Source organism: Rhagoletis zephyria, unplaced genomic scaffold, assembly GCF_001687245.7.
Source record: "Rhagoletis zephyria isolate East Lansing unplaced genomic scaffold, Rhagoletis_zephyria_1.1 Rzeph_scaffold_04425, whole genome shotgun sequence".
NCBI classification, from domain to species: Eukaryota; Metazoa; Arthropoda; class Insecta; order Diptera; family Tephritidae; genus Rhagoletis; species Rhagoletis zephyria.
The window spans coordinates 20,295-30,441 of NW_016161508.1; positions in this window are offsets into that span (position 1 = coordinate 20,295).

Here is a 10,147-nt window from a genome sequence, read left to right on the forward strand (position 1 = left end):
TATATAGATATTCAGCTAAAACAAAACTCAAAAGTAAGTAAGCGACACCTTTGCGTTTAGGAAAATCCAAACTAAAGCAGTTTGCGTTCATTGCTATTTTGGGATGGACAAAAGGTAGATAGGCGGAAAATAATTGGTAAAAGCTGAAAAGTTAAAAAACAAAACATACACACATACATGCAAATGTAAGTCAACAAACACAAAATTTTTAGCATGCGCTTATTTGCTCGGCAATCAACATTAAACGTTTATGTATAAACATTTGTCTGCACATATGTACATATGTATGTATGTATGTAATCTCTCTTAAGTGTAAGAAAACTTTTATTGTCCATATAGTATTTACGCAGTATGTATTTAAATATAATGTACGCATTAGTATGTAAATACGTTTAAGCCCATGCACTTGGATGTCCGTTGGAAAAAGTAAAAGATGTCGATGACTCACTAATGCGTGTGACGGTGTGGCTGGCATTCCCCGAAAAACCGCAAACATACGCCTACGACATACAAAGCGACAACACAAATATAGGAGATATACATACATATGTATATATGTATGTCTGTATTTAGTATAGTAAGGCAATTACGATACAAATGGCATACATAAGTTTATATTCAATATATGCAAATATCCGTATGTACAATGCAAAAGTAAAAAACCGAAAATTTTAAAACTACAGACCAAATGTTNTGTATGTATGTATGTCTGCATTTAGTATAGTAAGGCAATTACGATACAAATGGCATACATAACTTTATATTCAATATATGCAAATAGCCGTATGTACAACAATGCAAAAGTAAAAAACCGAAAATTTTAAAACTACAGACCAAATGTTAAAAAAAAAACGCAACAAAAACTAGGCGAGTGCAGATAGAAATACATACATACACACGTAAGCGTACACACATAATCACACATAGGAAAGTGCTACAAGCTGTGCTGTGGTAGGAACAGTGTTCAATATAAACATTTTATGAGACAAATAACGTGTACCGCTATAAGTATGCGTGTATTTGGGAGGGGCCTTTTTTACATACTTAAAGATTTACGTATAAAATGCTTTATTAAAAATGTATGTCAAACCTTTTTTTAATATGTATGGTAGGGCGGGTTGATTTTTTTTTTTAAATCGTATAGCAAAAACGTAAACTACATAAAATTCTAAGAAAATTCTCCGAAGAAAACATGCATCTAAAATAAAATCCTAATCCGTGCCTCTCGACTTGAAAATTTATATGGCCGCCTTTGCCAAAAAAATAAATGTTAGAAAAAATAGGTTTTTCCAAAAAGAAATCGAATTTTCNTGTGTATTTGGGAAGGGCCTTTTTTTACATACTTAAATATTTACGTATAAAATGCTTTATTAAAAATGTATGTCAAACCTTTGAATAAAATTTTTCGGTAAGGTAGTGCTCTGGCACTTTATATTTTTTCTACACTCAAAATTTCTAACGTGTTCTAACTATTTTTTTTTATATAGAACGCAAATCAGAGGAGATGCAAATTGGGGTTCAACTGCTTTTTTGATAATTGAATATTTTGATTAATCTCAAAACAAAACCTGTATTGCATAAACTATATTATAATATAATAAAACATAATATATTTCAAAAAAAGAAAATAATTTTAGCGAAAGAAGAGGAAACAAATTTTCAAGTCGAGAGGCGCGGATTAGGGTTTGATTTTAGACCAATGGTTTCTTCAGAGAATTTTCTTAGAATTTAATGTAGATTACTTTTTGCTATACAATTTTTAATTATTTTTTTTTCATCCATACAAATCAACCTGCCCTAATGTATAGTCTCAAAAATATGAAGATGCAATTGCTTCGCTTTATGCCGCTCATACAAAATAATAAAAATATACAGTATTTGTATTTACGACTTTAAAACGAAACAGTCGAAAAAAAACGATCGTTGTAATATATTCACTTTTTCTACTGAGGAGAACAACCGACATTACAGAAATAATGCAAGGAAACATTTTGGAATATTGTGCCAACAAGTTGTAGTGCGACACAATAAGTAAAATAAAACTAGAAATTTTTTCCGTTATGCAAAGGCTGAGTCTACCAATGAAGTACACAATACCTAATCTTAAAAGCCCGAATCCGAAGTGTAATCCCAAAAAAAAAAAATCGAAATACGTCGATCTAGGATCAGGCTGGACTATAACAGAGCTAATATAAGTAGGCTTTTGATAAGGTGGTGACCCGTCGGGGGTCGAAATCGAAAATTAATAAAAAGTGACATTATTTGCCACCAAAAGGAACTGCTTTTAGTTAGTATCTTTTTTAAATTTTTAATCCTTTAAAATTAATCTATCCGACAAAATTTTTTATTCGACATAGTTAAGCAAACGCGATACACTGTGACAAAAAGCGCAACCTATATGAACATAAAAAGCGAAAGACCTTTGTGAATGAAATTTTAAAACTTCTAGGACCTTTTTTTTTTTGTGAAATTTGTTCACATTGGCGTTGGAGCGATTAGCCGTGTAGATATGAATAGGTGTAGGTAGTAGAATGGTAGTAGAGTGGCACGCTATAAATAATCGCTTTACAAATACCCAACGTGCCACACAGTAAGCGGTTGTGATGCTGTGTACCAAAACAAACCAAAAAAAACTTATTTGAACTGGTTTTTGCTGTGTCAAACAGATGGTTGCAAACAACAAAGACAATGCTGGTAAAATAGTAAAATGTTTTTGTTTTTTTTTTTTGTATTTGTTGGTGAATTGGAACCATAGCGCATAAACCCAACTTTGTTCGATTTTTGATATACATACATATGTATGTATGTATGTACGTAGGTGTATGCATTTGTAAAGTACGCTTACAAAAGTTCATAACTGGGTCAATTTCAATTTAGAGCAAACAAATGCTCTGCAGTATACTATGTGTGTGTGTGTGTGTGTGTGTGTGTGTTTTTCCCGTATACAAGTTGGTTCTGGCGGGCCCGGCCTGAATGCGCAATTCCTTGTGGGGCTGTTTTATATTTTTGCAACTGAAATCAGTCAGCCTCAAATACGCAAAGCAGTAAAGTAAATTTATGAAACATTTATGTAGTTAGCTGAATGGCGCATGCGCACCCATATAGCACTCCGCATTTACGAGCATCATTAGCTTTTGCTTTTGAGCTGCGTCGTTTGTAATGTCGGTGATGGCGCGTTCCATATTTTTCATTTCTGTGTGCTAATTTGTTGTGTCACCAAAACTGGTAAAACATTTAAGTAGTCTGTATTAGTGTTGTCATTGTTTATTTCGCCTTTATTTGCTACCTGTAGCCAATATTGCGTTGCCGTTGAATATGTTCTACTCGAGATCGTCGGAGCTTAATTCGATTTATTTTTTTATTTTTTTGAATTCTTTCATTAATTTAGGTGATATTTTTTCTCAAGTGTGAATAAGAGATGGCGCCTAATATTTGTAGTCTGGAAAACAAGTTTCTTCCATTGATTTTAACATTTTTAGACACAGTGAGCGGCAAAAATACGTATACCATAATGTTTTGACGATCTTATTTATTTATATTTTTTCATACTGAACTCGGGGAAAATGGAGGAAATTTTAAGTTTTTCAGTTCCATTTCGTAGAAGAATTTTCATAAGATAATAAAATGTAAATTAAAAAAAATATTGTGTTCATGCGTTATATGGAAGAAAATGCTCAACGCCCTCGCCAAAAAAAAAACATCTCAAAAATCAACGGAAATTTTTGCGAATTGATACTGCACTTTATTTTACTAAAATTAAATGGGCTAGAAAACTGCATGCTCAAAATTTTTCTAAGAAATCGAGTTGAAAAATTGAAAATTTCAATGAAAATTTATTGCATTTTCCTGGTTCTGTATGAAATTAAAAAAGGAGTGTTGTGAAGATTTGAAGACACAGTAGGTCAATAAAATTGCAGTTTAATATCTAAACGAATCTAAGACTGTACGTACTCAGTCCAATTCAGGAGTAAAGTCCCCTCTCGACTTAAGAAATCCATACTCTCTAAGTCACTCATCATGGCCGTGTTGGTATATGGTCCAAAAGTATAGACAATCACTACATCCGATGAGGCGGTTCTTGGAGTATTCAAGAGAAAGACTTTGCGGCAGATTTACGGGCTTTTACCCCTTTGACATAGTGCAGCGAAATAATAAGTACAGCGGCTCCGCTGGCTTGGCCTTATCGTTCGAATGGACCAAAATACTCCAGCTCTGACAGTATTAAACTCTGAACCCGCTAGTGGTAGCAGAGAAGGAGGAAATACCAAGCGGAGAAGGACTTGGCTTCACTTGGCATTTCCAAATGGCCTCAGCTGGCACAGAAGAGAAACAACTGGCGTGCTTTGTTGAACTCGGCCAAAATCTAACACAATTTGGTTAAGCTTTGGCCAACCTATTTTAACTATTCGTATTTCCGTCAGAAAGACATTCTTACCGTCAGCCTTGTTTGTGCAAGGTACATTTGTACAAAAGAACATAAATACATATGTATGTAGTACGTATGTATCATCGCCAATTTACAGACCACCCCGCTATGAGGCCACACACCAACCAATATACCTGCAGCAATAAGGCGGCCAATTTTCCGTAAATGACTAGTACTTCACTGGTTAAAATTTTACTGGTCAGGATTAGACATTTGCTTGCATCGAAAATGTCAATTCAAAAAAAAAATTTTTTAAGGAACACCACCCTGTAAATGTTCCAATCGCTTCGTCTGGCCTTGATTCAAAGTGAACATTTGAACACACATTTACATGTGTGGCTGTAGCTCAGTGCGCAGAGATGCTTGCCACTATTTGTTAGCTTCCAGGAGGGACCGAGTTCAATGCCGTCAGCAGCAACATGGTTGTAAAATGATAAAATATTTTTTTTTTGTGTTTCCGAAATATGAAAAAGCATCTGTGAGGTGCAGAACGTAATCGTGTTCCAACGAAAAAAAACATCTCCAAAATTTTACTAGTCCAGGACTATCTTACGGTCACTGTTGAGTGGACCGGTCCTTTTCNAATCTCCAAAATTGGACTAGACCAGGACTATCTTACGGTCACTGTTGAGTGGACCGGTCCTTTTCCAATGTCACGCCAATGCTACAGTTGGCAGTTGAAACCATTGGCAGGGGAATTATGAGGGACTAGTGCTGGTAACAATAGGGACTATATGTGAGGGCTAACCTAGGGTGAGTCTGAATTGCTGCAGGGATACAACCAACTTACTAAGACGATCACTGATTTCGCTAACAAAAAAAAAAAGTGTGTAAAATGTGATTTTTATAGACGTTTGTACCTAGGTCCGGCATGTGGCAATCATAAAAACATGTAAGGCACACATATGTATGTAAATTGGAAAGAAACCAAAACGAAAAAATACATATGAAAGTAAAGTTCAAAAAATATTTAAGTTAAGTGGAATAAAAACCTAAAAAAAAAACCAAATGTTTAAAGCTTACAAATCGTATCTAGTATGCATGAAATGTAGGTTATAATTTCAGATATCAAAAGGATGAGTCAACAATTGACAACTACTGACGACAATGCGCCGCTCAAAGTTAAGCGATCGGCTGGACAAAGTGTGAGCGGGCGTAAATATTTTTAAACACATACAAATGCATATATTTACATACATACATACATATGGTACAATATGTATATGCCTATCTACTAGATGCTACATCCAAACATACATACAAACGCGTGTACGTTATTGACCGCATATTGAAATGTGGAGCTAGGCTACTACTATGCATCAACGGATGGAATCACTATGTATTTAGTAATTTGCGTTTTAAAGTCTTCAAATTGACGTCATTAAAATTGACGCCAGTCTGCCTACGAACTGATAGCGGTTAAGTGAACGCAAGGACTTTGTGTTGAAGAAAAGTAGTTTGATAAAGAAAATGTAATACATACATATTAAGTGTGTGTAGGGATGGGATTACATACATAAACATACATACATACATACATATTTATTTTCAAAAAAGTGCCAAGCGAACTTAGTTATTAAAGTAAAAGTTAANAAAGAAAAGTAGTTTGATAAAGAAAATGTAATACATACATATTAAGTGTGTGTAGGGATGGGATTACATGCGTAAGTACATAGACATACATACATACATAATTATTTTCAAAAAAGTGCCAAGCGAACTTAGTTATTAAAGTAAAAGTTAATAGCCAGTTTCACGAAAGCAATTTGGGTAAGAAAATTATTATTTCCCCTGTATATATATAAAAGAGTACCCTGAAATGCCACCTTAATAAATTGCTTCCGATTTTATTTTATTGACAAAACGATCTTAATTTGCTCATTTGACATTTTTCCCTCTCAATTCACCTGTTTTAAACGATGCATAAACCAGCGCACATTTTCTTTCAATTCTAAACCAAACACTCGCCATTTTCACTCACTCAACTATGTAAATACAAGTGGAACATTTAGTGATCTTTTGCAGGTGCCATAGTTTCATTGGTCAACGATCTCGTCATCGGTGAGTGACAATTTTGCTTTTCTTTGCTGTGAGTGATTATAGTACAGGTATGGACGTACATATGTATGTATGTACGCTTGGTAGTGTTATGTGGTTGCTAATTTTCTGCACTTATTCGAGACATTTATTGTTCTATTGGAGAGCATTGTACTTGTCGCTTGACTGCGACTGTAGCTAGTACTTCGCGCCATGCCTTTTACTGTTTGTGAGTCCGTTGGATTGCTAGTGGTCGATTTTTGCGCGTATTGTGTGTGACTCATCATCCTAAGCGTTGGGTGCGCACACCGGCGGCATTATCGTTCGACTCTACAAAGCGCATAGTATTTGAACTTGTTTTGCATGCAAATTAGCCGTGTCCGCACGCTCCTTTTGTTTGTTTTTGTTTTTAGTTTTGTTGTTTTTGTTTTCGTCAATAATTTTTAATTATGGATAAGAAATTGCCGTCGTTACGCCCACCTACGTGCAATTATTTCATTGTTTACATATTTGGCGAGTCACCGATTTGTGACAGATAAGATCTCGTATTTACTTATGCTTTCAGCTAAAAGAATCGAAGTTCTAGCATTTGAGTTACATACTTACATACATATGTATGTATATGTCCTACTCATATTGGTATTTCATTGGCTTTTCTTTAAAATAATTCTTGCGGTGAAATTAGATAAACATCGGTTCCTAAACCTAATCTAATTTTGTTGTAACAAGGAGGAAGCATCGAAATCCAACGTAAAATTTTGACCCATAAAATCTCCTGTGATGCGGTACTTATGTATATGTCACCCACGGTAAGTATTTAACCGGTCGATCAGCGCCCAGAAGAACGTTTTAACTTGGATTATCGAAGTTTTCGACCAGCATTCGCTGGACAGTCCATAGGTTAACACAGCAACTCCTTTACTCTCCTTGTCCGGATAGATATGATCGAAAGGGTACCTTGGCTAGCTAATTAATCACCTTTGTAGTTTAAATACTACAGTGTCACTACGTCCTGGGACTCAAACTACTTGGAAGTAATCAAAGACGATTGAGAGGGAGGTTAGGATTCTCTTACCAATTTCGAAATCCTCCATGAGATTTACGAGGAGTTCCTGACAGAATATACCTCCAACTCTTCGGTCCTGTCCAGAAGATATTAATTGAACTTCTATTCTAGAGGCTTTCGTCCATCTCTCAAATGACTGTGTGTAGAGAAGGATCCGTTCGGAACCAGCCTCGGTACACGATGAGCTTAACGCGCACTTCCCATCTCTTACCAATTTAGACTTCGTTACCGGTGAAGCAATTGCCAAAGGTGCCGCTTGGATATCTGAGAAAATATATGCTTTTTATACCGCTACGCAGTTTCTCTCTTGTAATTTGCAGATCCTCTCGACTCCCAGTACTTCCGGTTGGAAAATACCAGCAGAGTTCGGTAGTCGGAACGAGAAACAGATATTCAGCATCTCGGAGAACACCCCCCACCCACACTGAATTCCGTTTTGGACCCGTCAATATTGATTCAGCTCAACTATCCTATCCCTACTCCAATCCCGTCTAAGTTCGGTCAGGAATACCACTATGACCGTGCTGCAGCACTTTCCAGCAGCCGGACCCTTTGAGTCTGATTGCCAAGAACGCAGTAGTTTCGTGAATGAGGAGTCCTATGGGCAGTTGATGCAGGATCACATTAGGGGAATCAGAAGAACACAACTTAATTGTTCCCGTAGCACCTGCACGTATTGCTTGTCTAGCGCTGGCAGCCAACCTTACACCCGGTAAAATAGTATTGGCCGTATGATAGCCGTTTACATCCAGAGTTCCTGCTGAATACTCTTTGCATGCGTAATAAGTGGTGTAGGCTTACTTACTCAGGTAGTAGTCTACCTCTTATTGCCCTTTGTTGTGCTATCCCAACGAGTCTGCCACTGTTCCACGCTTTATGCTTTCGCTGCGGTTTTAAGTGTTGTACGCGATGCGTAAGGCTGATCCTGCCGCGCTGCGATTTATATTTGGGACATCTCTTGGTCCACGAGATCCAGTGGATATAATCCTGCGATAATGAGTGCTGCATCCTCGGAAACTGTTCGGTAAGCTGTACATATGCTGAGAGCACATAAGTGGTGTTTGAAGGCGTCACGCCAAACTGTCGATCACTAATGGAGTATTTATTTATTTATTTTTTACAGTCTGTTAGACTTATATTGCAACAAAGATTTAACATTCTTATAATTAGATTTTAGATTTAAAATGTAAATATTAAATATTAAATACAAAATACAAAATGCTCTACAGAAATTTTTAAATAACATTATTTCTTTATCACTGCAATTATTTTATGTCAATATAAACGCATGAAATTTTCTGGAAGTTATGTAGACGGTTGGAAAGGCCGAGTTTCCAATCCGCGCTATTCTTTTTGGGTTACTCCATTTATTGAAATCTCCTGGGTGGTCAGAAACGCCGAGTTTCCGATCCACCCAGTCGCGCTTTCGTGCGGGTTGACGGTTGGAAAGGCCGAGTTTCCAATCCGCTCGTTTATTGTTTATTATCTAAGGGTCTAGGTAGTCGGAAAGGCCGAGTTTCCGATCCGCCTAGTCTCGATATCTTGGTGGTTGGAAAGGCCTAGTTTCCAATCCACGCTATTGTTGATACATCACTATCTTGTAGGCTGCGTTCTACAATAGTCAAATAGCAGCCGCTTGAAAAGAGTGATAGTATCACAATTTTTTATAGCCTCTGGTAATTCATTGAAGCACTTTAAGCCTTTATAGAAAATATTTTTTTTGTCCACTTCTGTTCTATACTTCGGGAGTCTGAAGCTGTTATTCTCTCTCAACAAATATGTATGCGTCTCATTTATATATCGGAGATTATCGCTAAGATAATCCGGCAGGTTGCCCTTCTTAATATTGTACACAAATTTCATAGCGTGGTAAAAAACTTGTTGCTTCACGCTTAACCAATTCAAGGTTTCAAGCATACATCTTGTTGGTGTGTCATACGGTTTGTTGAGGATGAATCTCATCGCTCGGTTTTGCATTTTTTGCAGCTTATCTACATGGGAGTCCCCCGCTAGGAAGAAAATCGTGGGGCAGTATATAAAGTGCGGTTCTACTATTGACCTGTACACCAACGTTTTATATCTTCTTCCCAAGTACTTACACGATCTCTTTATAAGGCCAATTTTTTTAGCAATCTTGTTGACTGTATACTCAACGTGCTCATCAAACTTTAGTTTGTTGTCTATGTATATTCCTAGGTACTTGACAATTTTCACCTCTTCGATATTTTCATCTTTGATTTTTAATTCACGGCTTATGGAGTCAGCATTTGCCGCTCTGGAAAATACCATAAAGTCGCATCGCATTTGGTAGTTCCCTATCACTGATCGTTAACAAGGCATCATCCGCAAAGAGTGTTATTTTACAATGTTTGAGAGAACTTTTAATATCGTTTATATATATATTAAAGAGTAGGGGTGCCAAAACTGAGCCCTGTGGTAATCCATCAGAACCTCTGCCAAGACTTGTTTATCCTGCTGCCCCCTGTGTTCGCAATTAATCTAGACAAGGCTGCTGTTGCCATCGCCGCTTTCTTGTTTGCTGATTCCAGATGGTTACGGAAGCAAAAGCGGTAGTCACCGCGATATTTTACGTACGGCTTGAACTCTATAATGATGCC